The sequence below is a fragment of the Loxodonta africana genome, unplaced genomic scaffold, assembly GCF_030014295.1.
Source record: "Loxodonta africana isolate mLoxAfr1 unplaced genomic scaffold, mLoxAfr1.hap2 scaffold_29, whole genome shotgun sequence".
In the NCBI taxonomy this organism is placed as follows: domain Eukaryota; kingdom Metazoa; phylum Chordata; class Mammalia; order Proboscidea; family Elephantidae; genus Loxodonta; species Loxodonta africana.
The window spans coordinates 2,617,390-2,634,618 of NW_026975011.1; the positions used below are offsets into that span (position 1 = coordinate 2,617,390).

The 17,229-nt window shown below is 33.4% G+C and overlaps 1 pseudogene; it reads left to right on the forward strand.

Moving 5' to 3' along the window:
• Positions 1-553: 553 nt before the first annotated feature.
• LOC135229383 (olfactory receptor 4A5-like) lies at positions 554-6,601 on the forward strand (annotated as a pseudogene).
• Positions 6,602-17,229: the final 10,628 nt, after the last annotated feature.

Genomic DNA, 17,229 nt, shown 5'->3' on the forward strand with positions numbered 1-17,229 from the left:
AGATTTGTAAACTATATGTGATATGTTAATATATATTTATAGTTATTTTAGAAATATTTGAGCTAGATCAAAAAACCAAACCCTTTGCTGTCAAGTGGATTCTATCTCATAGTGACCCTGAAAGGCAGAGTAGAACTGCCCCATAGAGTTTCAAGGGAGCAGCTGGTGGATTCAAACTACCGACCTTTTAGTTAACAGCCATGCTCTTAACCGCTGCACCATGGAGGCTCCATATTTGAACAAGAAAATTTAAAACTATGTATTATATCAAGTGTCAGGGTGTAAAAAAAAAGTTATGTCTGAAAATTTGATATGTGCTTTTAAGTGGGAATATTTTAAAATTATGCTAACAACCTTATATATATATATATACATATGTATACCTTTTTGTATATATACAAAATTATGACAACAACAATATGTACAAATGCCTATATATATATATATATATATATAACTTTTTTTAATTATACAAAAAGAAACTGGTGATCAGGAAGTACCTTGCCTACTGCCACTTAGACTTAAAAAACTGTAATCGTAATGTACTATAGAGGTTATTTTTGTTACTATGGCATTTTAATTTCTATTTGTAAAAAGCCATGTCCTTATAAAAATAAGTTAAATGATTTTTTTTCTAGAAAGGTGTAAGCTTAGTGGTTTACATTGAGAGCCTAGTAATTATTTTAGTTTTTATAGTATCAAATCTTTGAGGACTGAAACTATAGTGGATACTTCACATACTGATTGTTTTACATGGAAATAATTTAGCTGGCCAATAGAATATTTATTTCGGTGAAATCCAGCATTGACATTAATAAAATTAAGAGCACTAGACCTTGAAGAAAATAGTTAAAGAAAAATTAGATATAAACTATCTTTAACCATTATATTCTTCAACAGCTGTGCCTTTATTAATCTACAAATCTTCAAAAATGAAAGAACTCCTGAACCACACAGACATATAGAAGACTCATTAGAGCTGGTTCCTAAAAGATAGCTCAAAATTCCTCTGCACGTGTTCTTTCCCCTCAATCAAATCAATATCAATGAAATCAGCTTGTCTACATTTGAGATTTAGTAATTCAGCAATTTTCTGCAAGAAAGAATAATCCTAAAGATTGTGTTTGTATCTATATATTTACTGTCCACTCTTATTTGAGTTTGTCTTTAACCATAAGTGCTAGGGCCTCTGAGGGATCAATGTTCTTTCTTTTTTTTCCTTTGAATTTTCTTTTCTTTTTACCCTTTTCCTTCACTTGCTTTCTCTTTCCTTCTCTCCTTTTCTCCACTCTTCTTCTTCTTCTTTTTTTTTTTTTGTTTCACTCTCATCTCTGTTTTCCCCTTCCTTTCCCTTTTTATTCTTTATTTTGTAGGATGGGCTCTGTGTTTAATTGTAATGGCTTCCCAAGAAGCCTCCTGAGTAAGTTCAGGAAGCCTCAGCGGTTGGTCTTCCAGCACTCTTTCACGAGAAGAAATCTTTCTGAAGATTTCTTAAGAAAGCTATCCCCACTTAACACATTAATATCCCCATTACCTGTGTATATTAATTTCTTAAATATAATTTCTCTGCTTCCTGATTTGATTCTTCTTTTCTTTCATTTTCTACTTTTTAGGTCTCCATCTGATGCGTGGGTACAAGTTTTTCCTTTTTTCCTGCTTAACTTTCATCAATATACTCACCATGAGAGGTAAATATTAAGACACATTCAACAAAATAGACAATTCTTATAATGTACAGTTTTATCCTATGTCCAAAAATGTGTGTCTGTGAATTATAAATACATAATATTCTTTTTATAAGTAATATACTTATAAAAGATCCAGATGATTTGTTCTGATCAAATGTCCATAGAGAAACATTCAAGGACAATAATAAAAAGCTATTGTTTATTGATTCTTTATCAGGATCCAGGCAGTTCTTTAGGTACTTTACACGTAAAAACACACACACACTAACTTCAGAGATACATACAATTGATTTCCCCATTTTACGAATTATGAAACTGAGGCACAAAGAGGTTTACGAAGTTGCACAAGGTCACAGAGATAGTAAGCGGTGAAGGCAGAATTCAAACACAGACAGTGTTGCCCCAGAGTACGCATTAATCGTCACTGTGCTGTGCGCTCTTTCCAGGGGTGTCCTGGGCCTTAAACAGGCGCACACTGAGTGAGAAAGCTAACCATTATTTGGTCACTTGAATGATCCAATTCCAACGCTGACTAGCATTTTTTAAAGTATCATTGATGAGTTTCGAGATTGTTGTTTAATTACAAATATATAAATAGAAATATCCAGCAGAATAAAATAAGATGGGGTTTCACTGATAGTGTCATAGACAGTTGGATTAGAAACGATTCTAAGATCATCTAGTTTAATCCTTTATTTTCCAACGAGTAAATTGAGACAGATTTGTGGCTAAATACAGAAAACAACTAAAACTCATACCTTCTTACACTGAGTTTGGATTTTTCCTTTGAGTATGTTCCTTTTCGGAATCTGGATATTGAAGTTCTAATTCTGACCACTCTCAGCGCCTAAGAAGTATTATATATAAAAACCTCTTCCGTTGTCCTTTATCTCTCTTTACAGTGTCTATTTTCTCCCCCATGGCTACCCAGCACACCTGCGATGGGTTTGAAAAATGCTGGCTGCTAAGGTACTAGTTGTTAATTGTTATGTGTCAGTTAACTTCAGTTCAAAAATGTTTGCTGAAAATATAGATCATATTGTAAGGGTACTCACCACAAATACTACCAACTCAAAGTACTGACTGTATGTCAGTAGAGTATAAAAGTATGTTAGGAGTTGTGGGATAAGCAAACAGAAAATGGAAGGCATTATGAGTTCTTAAGAAGAGACAGAAAATCTATGTCCAAATAATTGCTAGAGGGAATAATATACTAAATAATTTTGTAGTTATCTGATGCATTTCAAAGTCCAGGCTCTTCAAATTTAGTGAGAGATTCATAAACATTGAAAGCCATTTGAGGCAGGAAGGACCAAGCTTCTAATAGTGGAATATCATAATATTTCATGAGATATTCCTGAAGAGGGGTTATTTTTGCTGCTATATAGATCATATTGTAAAGGGACACACCACAAATATTACCAACTGTAAGTACTGGTTTTATATCCATTTATTTGTTTAGAGTTTATCTTTGCCACCAGAGAATGTTTCTTGAAAGCAGAAATCCTTTCCCTCTTTGTCATTGCTGACCTCTGTGCCAAGCACTGTCATGTTTTAAAAAAGAAGTATTAAATGAATGAAAGACTGTTGAGCCCCTGACTGATCTTCTGTGTAGAAGATCCACTAAGATTTAGAGAGAGAACCTGTTATTCATGGGCACATGAATAGAAGTAGAATTGTTAAGGGAAGACATACTGGAATCTTTGGAAGAGAAACTCAGTACATATTTCTAAATATTTATTATGAATAAGCCACTGCACAAGATTAATAGTGAAGAAGAACTCCAAGACCTAATGGACATATTCACACTGATGTTCATGATTTCTTTACAGGTATTGTTCTCCTAAGCTCTCATCTCTGAATTAGGTCTTATAGAAGAGTAAATGGGATACAGTAACAATGTAACAGAATTTGTCCTCCTGGGATTCACGCAGGATCCTGAGGGCCAGAGAGTGTTAACTGTCATGTTTTTGCTCATCTACATTGTGACAATGGTGGGCAACCTGCTTATTGTCATGACTGTTGTTGTCAGCCCCTCCCTGGGCTCCCCCACGTACTTCTTCCTTGCCTATCTGTCACTCATGGATGCTGTTTATTCCACTGCCGTTTCCCCAAAATGATTCTAGGGTTACTCTGTGATAAAAAGACTATTTCCTTCCCAGCTTGCACGGGCCAGCTCTTTATAATGCACTTGTTTTGTGGTGTCGAGGTTTTTCTTCTGGTGGCAATGGCCTATGACCACTATGTGGCCATCTGTAAGGCACTGCATTACTTAACCATCATGAATCGACATGTTTGCATTCTGTTGCTGGTGGTGGTCTGGGTTGGAGGTTTTTTGCACTCTGTGGTTCAACTTCTCTTTGTGTACAGCCTCCCCTTCTGTGGCCCCAATGTCATTGATCACTTCATGTGTGACATGTACCCATTACTGGAACTTGCTTGCTCTGACACCTATTTTATAGGGCCCACTGTTGTTGCCAATGGCAGAGACACCTGTATGGTAATTTTTATCCTTCTATTAATCTCCTGTGGGGTCATCCTAAGATCCCTGAAGACTCACAGTCAGGAAGGGAGGTGCTAAGCCCTGTCTGCCTGCAGCTCCCACATTACAGTGGTTGCCCTCTTTTTTGTTCCCTGTGTTTTCATGTATGTTAGACCTCTTTCCAAATTTCCAATTGACAAATTTATGACTGTGGTTTATACAGTTATCACTCCCATGTTGAATCCTCTGATATACACCCTGAGAAATTCTGAAATGAAAAATGCTATGGAAAAAATCTGGAGTAGAAAGTTAACCACATGTAGAATAAGAATTTGCATCCACACTGAAAATATTGGTAATTCTAAAGCAAGTAATAGGCAATGAACTATTACATTGAATGATTAAGTCAATTCAATGGATTCCCTAGGAATACTTGTCTTTACTGACGTAAAGGCATCCAAAATGTAGAATAAATTATCCTTTGACATTAGAATGAAACTAATCGAGACATTCTGGAGGCTGGATAGAAGCCATAAGTATTTTTCCTGTTATAAATAAAAATAAGTTTACTTTTAATTTTATTTTTCTCAGTATATACTGAAAGAGGAGTCAAAAAAATTATTTTTTTTCCTTTTAAAAAGAGAAAAAAACAAGTTACTTACAAAAATTTTCTATCATCCATATTAGTGAGAAAACAATTTGGCCAATACTTAGAACAAATTTTTGAGGCCAAGAGTGCGGTTTTAAAATTTTACTGTTCATTATTCTATTAACACAACAGTTTTTTTTTTTTTTTTTTTTAGCTCCACTATCCGTTTTGTGTTTAAGATTACTTCTGTTCCTCTGGGCAATTTCTATGTATTTCCAATTCTGCATATTTTAGTGGGACATGATATTGTGTTTGGTTTGAGACACCATCAGTGAGCAATTTTGATAGATGGGATGTGGTTGATGAAGAAAACCCAATCTTGTTCTCGATTAGAGGAAAGATACTACTCTTTCACTTTGGATTTGAAAATGACATTAATCTAAGTTATAAACATATTTATATTTTCCTCATTAGTTATTATGTGCATTTTTTGTGGTTCTTAAAAGATTAAATACAGCTTCTGATTTTATCTCCATGAAATTGAAGACGTAGAAAGAAATGTGTTATTTTTCATAAGCAGCATGTTCCCTAAAAGTTGTACTAAACTTAAATGCTTTTTTATGTAGCACTTAGTAATGATTTGGTTTGATAAAAACAAAATTTTATTTTTTCAATTTTATGTAAAAAAATAAGTTTTTCTTAGTCTACAGCCCATCCAGGAACATCAGAAACCAGAAAGCAGAAAGATTTTTTTCAGTGTAATATGGAACATTATGCTTAACAAGAGTTTACTTTTCTAACTAAAAGAAAGATTTTAAAACATTTCTTATTTTTTAAATCTTAGTGTGTAATTTTTCATGTATATCCAGCAATATATGCAATTATTTATAAATCTTGTAGCCTCTTACCTAGAATATTATCTATATAATTGAAACTACGTGATTGCACTTCTCTGATGCCATTTCTCCACCTCTTCTCAGAATTAATCCCAATCCTAATTTTTAACCATAGTTAAAAATAGTTTATGTGTGTATGTATCCTTAAAGAATATTGTTTAGATATTCTTATTCCAGTAGGTTCCTTATGGAATATTTGGTGTTGTGTTGTGTGTTGTCTATGTGTAGGATCATATCATCTGTGCATATGGATAGTTTTAACAATTCTTTTTAAATTTGAATGCCGTTATTTATTTTTCTTGCCTAATTTTTTTTTAATTTCTCCAGCTAGGACTTCCAGCACTAGTTTAAATAGGAGTGGTGATAAAGGGCCTCTATGTCTTATTCCTGTTCTCAGGGGGAATGCTTTCAACCTCTATCCATTGAGAATGATGCTGGCTTTTGGTTTTGTATAAATGTTCCTTAAATTTCTCTACTATTCCTATTTTATTGGGTTTTTTTAATCAGGAATAAGTGTTGGGCTTTATCAAATGTCAATTGTTTTATCATGTGATTATTTTCTCTCATTCTTTTTGTATGATGGATTATGTTGATTGATTTTCTAATGTTGAACCATCCTGATACACCTGGTATGAATCCCACTTGCTAGTGGCGTATTACTTTTTTAATATGATGCTGAATTCTATAGGCAAGAATTTTGCTGTGTATTTTTGCTTTTGTCATGAGAGATAAAATTTAGTCTGTACTTTAATTTTTTATATTTGTGTGTTTTCCTGGCTTTGGTACCAGGGTTTTACTGGCTTTATAGAATGAATTTGAGAGATTTCCTTCATTTCTTTGCTCTGAAATAGTTTGAATAGTGCTGGTGTGAGCTCTTCTCGAATATTTGGTAGACTTCTCCAGTGAAGCCATTCAGGCCAGGGCTTTTATTTGTTGGCAGTTCTTTTTTTTTTTTTTTTTTTTACCCCATTCAATCTCTTCTCTTGTTATGCATTTTTCAGATTTTCTCTCTCAGTTTTTGTTCATTTAGGTAGGTAGTGTGTTTCTAGAAATTTAACTCTTTCCTCTAGTTTCTTGAATTTGTTGGAGTACAATTATTCATAGTATTCTGTTATGATCTTCTTTATTTTAGGTAGGTTTGTTGTAATGTCTCTCTTCTCATTTTATTTGGGTTATTTTTTTCCTCTCCTTTTTTTTTCTTTTGTCAGCTTGTCTGATGGTTTGCAGAATTGTTTGGTCTTTTCAAAGAAAGAAGTTTGGTCTTGTTGATTCTTTATGTTGTTTTTTTCTGATATTTCATTTATTTCTGCTCTAATCTTTATTACTTCCTTTTGTTGACTGTGGCCTCTTTTTGCTATTCTCTTTCTATTTGTTCTAGTTGTAGACCTAACATTTTTCTTTTGATATGTTCTTCTATTTTGATGTGTGCATTTACTGCTATAAATTGACCTCTGAACACAGCCTTTGCTGTTTCTCAAGGGCTTTGATATGCTATGTTTACATTCTCATTTGATTCCAGGAATTTTTTGATTCCCTCTTTGATTTCTTCTATTAGCCAGTGGTTTTTAAGTAAGATGTTATTCAGGTTTCATGTATTTGATTTTTTTTCCCTTGCTCTTTTGTTGTTGATTTCTACTTTTATGGTGTTCTGATTAGAGAGAACGTTTTGTATTATTTTAATGTTTTTGATTTTATTGAGAGTTGTTTTGTCCCTAAAATGTGGTCTGTTCTGGAGAATGTTTCATGTGCGTTGAAAAAAATTCACGTTTTGCTGTTGTGTGCTGAAGTGTTCTATATAATCCTATGAGGTAGAGTTGGGTGATAATGGTCTTTATTATCTTCTGCATTTTTGTTGTATTTCTTTCTAGATGTTCTGTCCTTTATACAGTGGTGTGTTGAAATCTTCTGCTATTACTGTGGAACTGAGTATTTCTCTTCTCCATGCTCTTAGAGTTTGCTTTATGTATTTTGGAACCCTGTCATTGAATGTATAGATATTCGATTGTCATTTTAATCATTATATACTGTCCTCCCTTGTCTTTATGTTCTATTTTACCTCAAAGTCTATTTTATCTGAGAGTAATATTTCCATTCCTACTCTTTTTTGGTTACTGTTTCCTTGATTTTTTTTCTTTTAATTTTTAGTATTTTTATGTCTTTTTGTCAATGATATGTCTCTTGTAGATAGAATATTGGTGAAATATTATTTTTTAATCATTCTGCCACTCTGTATCTCTTTATGGGTGCATTTAAGCCATTTATATTCAGTGTAATTATTGTTGGACGGATATGAGTTTATTCCTGTCATACTGTGCTTTTCTTCTGTGTTGCTCACGTTTTCTTTTTTCTCTTACTTTCCCATGCTGAGTTCCTTTTGTTTGTGGATTTTCTTTTCCTCTCTTTCATTATTATAAATTTTGTGTTTACTGAGTCTTTATTTTTTTTATTTTTTGGATGGTTAGTTTTGTTAACTTTCTTTATGGTTTCCTTGAAATTTACCCTTATCTTCCTACGTTTGAATCAGTCGTTTATTACTTGATATTGTCTTGACTACCTCTCCATCTGAAAGTTCTATACCTACCCATTTATTCTACTTTTTATTGTTTTGATGTTGTCATCATTTATTGATTGATGTTTCTGTTTTCCTTTCTGAGTCTTTAGCTTTGTTTTATTATTGAGATTTCTTTGCCTAGGTTGGTATCTGACGGATGCTTACCTTTGTCCTAGATTGTGGTTGTTGTCTGATGTTGGTTCTATAACAGAAGGTCTCCCTTTACATTTCCTGTAAGTTTGGTTTGGTGTTTTAGAATTCCCTTAAATTCTGTTTATCTGGATACGTGCTAATTTTGCTATTTTATTGGAGAGTTTTGCAGGATATATTACTCTTGGTTGGCAATTTTATTAATTCAAGGTTTTTTATATGTCATCCCATCACCTTCTTGCCTGCATTGTTTTTGCTGAGTAATCAGAGTTTAATCTTATTTTTTCTCTTTGTAAGTGACTTTTTGTTTTTCTAGAGCTGCTCTCAGGATTCTTTTTCTTTGGTTTTGGAAAGTGTAATTATGATATATCATGGTAACTTCTTTTGGAGTCCATCCTATATGGGGTTTTTGAACTTACTGGCTGGTCATTTTTTCTTCTTTCATGCTATTTTGGAAGTTTTCTGTCAGCACATCTTCAACAATCTTCTCTGTTTTTTCCACTTTCTTCTCCTGCTCTGGAACTCCAATCATGTGCAAATTTTGCTCTCAATTGTATTCCACATAATTCTTAATTTTTGTTCATTGTCTTCTCTAATTTTTCCTCAGAGTGGTGTCCATATATTTTTTTCAATATCACTGATTCTGTCTTCCATTGTTTCAATTTTGCTTCTAAAGCCTTCTATTGAGTTGTCTATTTCTGAAATTTTGTTATCTTTCTGACTTTTAGTTGCCTTTTTTCATGATTTCTAATTCTTTATTTATTGTGTAGTTTTGTTCTTGTATTATTTTCCTGAATTCTTCTATATTTTTGTCTGTGTTTTCCTTTTTTTGTCTTTGTTTTTGTTGTTTTCATCTATTTTTTTTTCATAATGTTGTGTATTTTTTTCTTTTTTTTTCTGTGTTTATTTATCTCTTTCCTAATGTCTTGGAGAGCTCTAAATATTAGTATTTTGTATTATCAGGTAGTTCCACTGCCTTTTCTTCTACCAGAAGTTTATCTGATTATTTTGGTCACTTTCTGGAGCCAACTTGTTCTGTCTCTAAGACATTAAGGTCTTATTTTCTTTGTTTATTGATTGTATATTTGTTTGTTTCATCCTGTTTTTCTCTTTCGTTTTGATATCAGGGTGGGTAGGCTGGGCTTGCTTGCTGCTTGCTTGTTGTGGGCACAATATTTCTCACCACCTTGTCCAGTGGGCAGAGCAGCGGCAGTCAGGGTAAGGCTTCTTCTTTCTACACTGATTTGGTGAGGTGGGTTAAGGTGGCTTGGGTGGGTGATATTTGCTTTCTGATGTTGGTCCAGAGGTGTGGGAGCATTCACAGCCCCTCACTATATGGAACAGGGTGTCAGATGGGTGGTGGTACAGGCTTACTTCCCACCATTCAGCTGTTGGTTGAGTGGTGGAAAGGCACATGCAATGGAAGTCTGGGGTGGAGGTATGCCTGAGTGTTGGGGATACTCTAGCCTTGGCAGCAGGGAGGGGTCCAGATAAAGGGGAGGAAGTGGCATATGTACTGAAGGAGGAAGTGTGAAAAAGCTTGTTTTTCTGGTTACGAGGTGTTCTGTACCGTGTTGTGAGCTCTTTGAAGTTGATTTCCATCTTCCCTGTCTGGGGTCATTATTGGTTGTTTCATAATAGTTGACAGGGACCTCTACTTCATGTCTCTCCTAGCTCTCTGCTTTCTGTCAATATCTTCTTTCATTCAGTTTTTGACCTAGTTCCTCATCCCTTCATTTGATGCTTAAAGTTCCAGGATTGATGTTTGTATCTCTTTTACTTAGTTTTTTGGGTCTTTGCTTCAGAGAGATGGCATGGTGCTTGTGTCTAGGATGTAATGTAAGCTGGATTCACATGATTCATTTTTTAATATGTGTATCCAGTTCTTTGAATACCCATTCCTTAAAAGTCTTTCACTTCCCTATTGAATTTAATAAAACTTTGTTGAAAATTCACGAGTATATATGTGTGGTTCTATTTCTAGACTCTGTGTTCAATTTTGTTCAACTGTTTGTGTAATTGTGCAACAGTGTAACAGAGTGTTAATTACATTTGTTCTGTAGTCCATGTAGACCTATGTAGAGAAGGTTTCTCCAGCGAGCTTATTAGACTTCTAAAATGACTACTCATGCCTCTCAGAGGGAGCACGTAGAAGTTGCCAGGCTAGTTAAGGGCTATCCCCACAAATGGCTCAAGATTCTGTCATATTCTAGAGACCAAGGCAACCATATACTTGTTCAGGTTGATAAGGGTGAAGAAACTAACACCATATCTTTGGGTAGTTTTAACATAACATGTAGAAAAGTATAAGATAGAAGAGTTGTGTCAACCTTTAGAAATACAATTTGTATCGGTTCACCTAAGGTCACAATCACAATCATACACAGGCAAGGTACACTCAACCTCTTCACCAACATCTTATCTCATCATTGCCTCAGCTTGAAGTTCAGGACTTCAATTTCTAAATCCATATCAGGTATGGGTGAGACTCCTTGGGTACAGTTCATTTCGTACAGCTCCTAAATTATTGTTTTTCTGTATTTAAAGACATATGAACTGGAGTCATGTTCTCTCTTTCACACACACAACATACAATGGGAGGGAATGCAAGATTATCAAAATAGACACTACTTTTCAAAAAAGTGGCAAGTGAAAGGCTATGGTGCTTCCTGTAGTCATTTGAATTACATCAACTTATTTCAAATATTAAGGCCAGATTTTTTTCTTAAAATAAAACCTACTTTGTCATGTTAGATTTTTAAAATATATGGCTGTATTCGAATTGCTAAATAATACTTGAGAGATTTTGAGGCTATTTTGATGAATTTTTACAAAATTTTGTAACTCCTTTTTTATCTTTGCTTGAGTTATGCTGTGTGTAGAAAATGAGTTTGAAAGTATTTTAATTTTCTTTTGTCCCAGAAGGATTTTTTGCTGAAATGATGAGTTGAATTCATTGATAAAGCTATATGTGGATGGATCTTTTTTTTTTTGGGGGGGGGAGAAATTAAAGCATCATTTAACAGGTATCATGTTATTATTTTGATTTTTAATTTTGTGTGTGTGTGTTCAGAAAGTTGTATTTTTCAAAGGCTTCCTTCACCTCTTCTCAGTTCAGAAAAATATCGGCATGTATTTGTTTAGAATATCCTTTTATTATCCTTTAGAATATACAGAATCAGCAGTGATGACACTTTCTTCTCTACCAGATCTCGGTTTGTTTTTCCTCTTTTTTTTTTAAATTCATTTTGCTAGACACTTATCCATTTTATTAGTCTTCTCAAAAACCAACTCTTAGTTTTATGTATTTTCTCTATTTTAAATTAATTTCTATGTTTATGATTTCTTTTTTATATTTACTGTTTCAATTCTACAATATTCTCCGGGTTTATTTTGCTCTTTCCTTTCTAGCTTCTTGAGGTAGAAGCTAGTTCATTTTTTAAATAATCTTTCCTATTTTCCAATATTTGCAATTTAAGGTATACATTTCTCTTTATGCACTATCTAAGTAAGCTGCATCCAACAAATTTTAGTATTTTTTATAATATAATAATGTACACAATACATTCTAATTTTTACTGTGACTTTTTCTTTGATCCATAGCTTATTAAGAACTGTGTTTTTTAATTTGTAAATAGTTGGGGAGTGTATAGTTACTTGTTTAATCAAATTTCCTAGTTGAATGCTAATATTATCACACATATTTCTGAATAAGTCCTCTGAAATGTATTGCAGCTTGTTTTGTGCTAGGATATTGTCTATTTTGGTGAATGTTCCATGAGGACTTTGTGATAAATAGAATAGTCCCAGATTTCCTTTCTCTTCTCTATTGCCATACCGTCACTTTACTTTTGTCTTTATTGGTTTAATATAAAGCTTTAAGTCAGATGATCATTACCCAACATTTTATTGTACAAACTATAACTTCTCATTTTAGAATTATTATAGGAATTTTGGGTTGAGTTTTATAATTTGATTTAATGTTAAGAAATAATTGTATACAAATTCTTTTTGTAGTATAAATTGCAGTGATTTTATCATTTCCTTAAAGTGAATTTATATCTATAATTATATTCCAGTCTAGAAATATTTATTTCTAAAAATTTCTTCAGAATGAAATGTAGGTAATTGTCGATTTAAGCACTCTTTTATGGATATTGGCTAATGAAATTGTATGAAATGTTTAAAAAATTAAGCTACGTGTTTTAACCTGTAAATAGACACACTCATGATTTTTGACAATAGGATTGATTACACAAGGAAATTAGATAGTGGGGAACCATTGATGTATGCAACAATTTTCGTTTCTACTGAGCAGCCTGAGAAGAACTAGGACATGCCACAGAATCCTTCACCACACATTCTGAAGTGTAATTAAGATGATTTGGGGGCTGCTAGTAAGAAAGATCTAAAAGAACTGTGACCTTAACAAGGTAGAGTTTTGATTTTCTGTTTACAAAAGAAGTACAGAGTAGGTTGCTTATGGACATTGAATTCTTCTACTCAGCAATTATTAACTCTTGACTTCCATGTTATTTTATTTTTCTTAATTTCTTTATTTTGGCTAAAGTATACTGAGCCAAAGATACGTCATTTTAACAAATTCTACATGCACATTTCAGTGACATTGGTTACATTATTCAAATTGTGCTACCATACTTACTAGTTACCATTTCTTCATTATTCTACTACCATTATCTTAAACTAACTGCTGCCTAAGTTTCCCATTCAATGTTTTGAGTTGCCATTTGTAAATTTGATCTCACATAGATCATTCTTTAAAAGCACACAATGCTCAAAGCAGAGGTAATTTACTAATGAAAATAATGTATTTTTTCGTTCAAAGAAGACTTCAGGGGTTAGCTTTGGTTTAAGATTTAAAACTTTAAGAGTATCTCTGGGAAAAATTTCCTTGTGCTCATGCATGTAAGTTGAGTTTTTCTGCATCAGCAATGAACATACTAAAGAGGAAAAAAAAATTCCCTTTTACAATATCATCTAAAAGAATATAATCACTAGGATTAATTTTAGAAAGACTTGTACAGAGAAAAGTGTAAAAGAGTACTAAAATTAATTAAAGATGACTTAAATAAATGGAATGGCATTTCATGCTCGTGGACTGGAAAATTCAGTATTGTCAAGATGTCAATACTACCTAAAACAGCTTATAAATTCAAGAAAATCCCCCTCAAAGTTCCAACAGCCTTCTTTCCAGAAATGGAAAAATCAATCCTCAAATATGCATGGAACTGCCAAGGGCTCTTAGTTGCCTAAGCAATCTTGAAAAGGAACAGAGTAGAAAGACTCTCACCTCCCATTCTCTTAACTTCCATTCTTTGGTATGATTGTGGTCACAGGATGGTTGTTGGAGCTCTGAACAATTTGTCTGAGATCTAGAGAAGCATCAAGGAGAAAGGGTAAAAGGGAGTTTGGCTTCGAATTTGATCATTTCACTTCCTGCGTGTCTCATTTAATGACTTAACTCGTATCTTATGTCACCTTAGCTTTCAAAGAATGCTGGGAATTTAATTTTTTAAATCTGGGACTACTGATTTTCCTGGAAATATAAGGTCTAACACTAAGAATCATAGATTTGCAAGCTATTCCTTTAACTTTTTTTACTTCCTTTATTTCATGTTTAATACAGATTTTACCAATTTGCCTGTCTGAAACTCTTACAGTGACAAACTCAAGGCTGTTACTGCTAGTGTGATATATTAGTTTCCTAGGGCTACCATAACAAAATTCTGCAAAGTAGGTGGCTTTAAACAACAGAAAGTTAGTCTCAGCTCTGGAGGTGGAGGTTCAGCATCAGGGTGTCAACTGTGCTGATTCCTTCTGAGGCTTTGATGGAGGTCTGTTCTGCTCCTCTAACCTAGTTCCTAGTAGCTCCAAGAATTCCTGAGTTGCTACTGCAGCATCACATGGAGTCCTTCATCTTTCTCTCTTTGTCTCTGTGTACTTTCTCTTTTATAAAATCACCAGTGTGACCCACCCTACTCCACTAAAATCTCTTATTAATCTAACTAATAACATTTTCATAGATCCTATTAAAAGTGTCACATTCACAAGTATAGGGGTTTGGACTTCAACTTATGTTTGTGAGGGACACAACTGAATCCATAACAAGTGAGAACCCTGCTTTATATATATTTGAATTGAATTTTCAATGATTTGTTCTGAAATCAATAGTCTTCGTCCAGTGGGAGAGAGTTCAGATATCATCTGCAAGGATATAACTTAACAGTACACATTCAAAAGGCTTGCCTATTTTGGAGGTCATGATTTAAAAAGGAGAATTGTTACATATTTAAGTTCTTCCCAGTCTGGACTCTTCCCTTTGGATGATTTGACCTCAGGTTATATTTTTGTGATTTTTCTCCCCTGAGTACCTGGTCCTGTAAATCCTATTTTACATGGGTGATTATCCTTGCAACATCTCTAGAGATGCAGAACCTACTCTCAGAATTATGATTAAGGTCACAATGAATTTAATGATGGAAGCATCACTACTTAAGATACATCTATTAAATGACTCAAAAATATTTTTTGTAGTTCAAGTGTAAATAAAATGCCAAAGATTCTTATGTTACCACAGAGAGTGCTTGCCTAAGTGAGTGTTTACATGACTAATTTTTTCAGGAATTGAAATGTTGGACCCAAAGCGTAATGACATATGAATATGAAATTATTCTCCATCCTTCAGGCAAACCAAAGTTTGACTTTGTTGTAAAAAGTCAGACCAATATAACAGATTGAGAATCAAAAGGCTGTAACGGCTATTTCACTTCTAAACCACAAAATGCAAAATATTTTTCTAGTCACATTTCTCTCTCCCACGAAATTTACTTCTTATTTACTTTTTTAACCTCATACAACTTATTTAACATTTGATTTTTTAGAACAAATTATCCCAGTGTTGAGGTCTCTGGCTCTCTCTGCTTATAATGAAGATTCAGACTTCTTTTGGCTAGAAGACATTTTTGATATTTGTGTTAGAAGTACCAACAATTTAAAAGGTAACAATTTTATGAAAGATTGAGACGGACTTCCTGAAGCATGGAAAGTTTGGCCACAAAGAAACAGTTCTAATTCAGGTGATGGTGCATGTACTATCTTACTCTCTGTGTTCACAGAGACGGCATCACAGAGACGGTGTATGAGGCTCTTATTTTTTAGGACAAGGGAGAAGGAACCACAATTCAGAACTTAGAATGAATGACTGTTTCATTATGTAGGTAACCCAGGAAGTGTTTGTACACATAAGAGTCTTCATTAGGGTTTATATTATGCAAGGGTACATTGGTAGTGTGATTTGGAAAGTCATAGTCTTTTAAAAGTTCTCCTGAGTGATTCTGATAATGAGCCATGTTAGAGAACCTTTGTGGTCGATAAAAATATGGGGATTGACTTAATTCTGAAATACCTTTTTGGATACTTTCATAGTGTAAAGATCTAGAATACATTTACCTCCTCTTACATCAGTGTTCTTAGAAACTAATGTAAGGGTATTTGGGGGTTATTCTAATAGGCAGAGATTTGTAAAGCTCATATAGGATCAACGGAAGTGCTCTGTAATCTGTTAATAATTCGATTATAATGTAAATCTTTAAACCTTGCATGAGTGGCTTTCAAGGACCTAAGATGATACTTATGTAAGCAGTTATTACTTCAGTTCATAGGAGTGAGAGATTGAGTAAGAAGAGGACTGAAATTGATCAGTAAACTTAGCAAATAGTGTTTTAACAATGAAGAACATAGAATTGGGTTGCTTGCTTGAAATAGATGTAGAGTAGATGGATTAATTATTTAAACAATGGAGATACTACACTGTATAAATATAGAGAGGAAAATTGTTACCGTAGAAAATGGAAGAGACAATTACAGGAGGACTATTTTAAAAGTGGTAAAGAGATGGGATCTAGTGAACACAGAGGGTTTGGTCATAGAAACAGAAAATTCATATATTGTGAAGAGGTCCAGCAGAATTACAATGTCAGATATTGAAGCAAATGTCAATAGGGACTTCAAGAGTAACTAGATATCATTACTAGGATTATTTTAAGAGAAACCAGGGTTGGTTAATATTGAAGATATTTATGATATACTTTGTGTTTGTGTGTGCCATATTCTTTTTCATTTTTTCCTTGAAATCTCTTCCCTAGTCTTTTTCACTCCTGCACACACATCACCAGCAAAAAGTAAATGGTTTTCAACAAAAATTTAACCTTTCCATGTTTTATTCATGCTCACATAATTATTTTTATTTTGTCTTATAATAGTATTATACATAATTTCATGCTTATTTCTTTGTTGCTCAACAGTAGTTGTTATAAGTATTTTTAAAATTGTGAAGTATGTCCATTGTGGATTTCAGTTATTAGTTAAAAAGATTCTGCCATTCCTACAATGCAGAAAAAAAATCTCATTTGCTAACATGAAAGTGAATATTAAATAAATCTTCCTTTATTTTTGTACTAAAACTTTATTTACATTTTATTTTTATAAACAGTATTGAGTATATATACTCAATTTTATTTTCTAGCAGATGTGGCAAATTAGCGTGTTAAACCTATTTATTTCATAATCTGCTCTTTTCCCATATGTTTCTAATTACTTGTTTATCTTTGTTATTTGATAAGATCTCTGAGGTTATGGACCATATTTTAATCAGCCTTATATTCCTAAAATTTTGTACAGTGCTGAAATATAATAAATCCTAATCCCTATTTGTTGAAAGAATAAACAACTTATAGGGAGATTTCATAAAGTCACTAGTTGCCATTACATTTACAGGTAAATTTGTCCTGACGTCTAAAATAAGGATACACAGAAGAACGTATGGAACAATGTGACTGAGTTTGTCCTTTCGG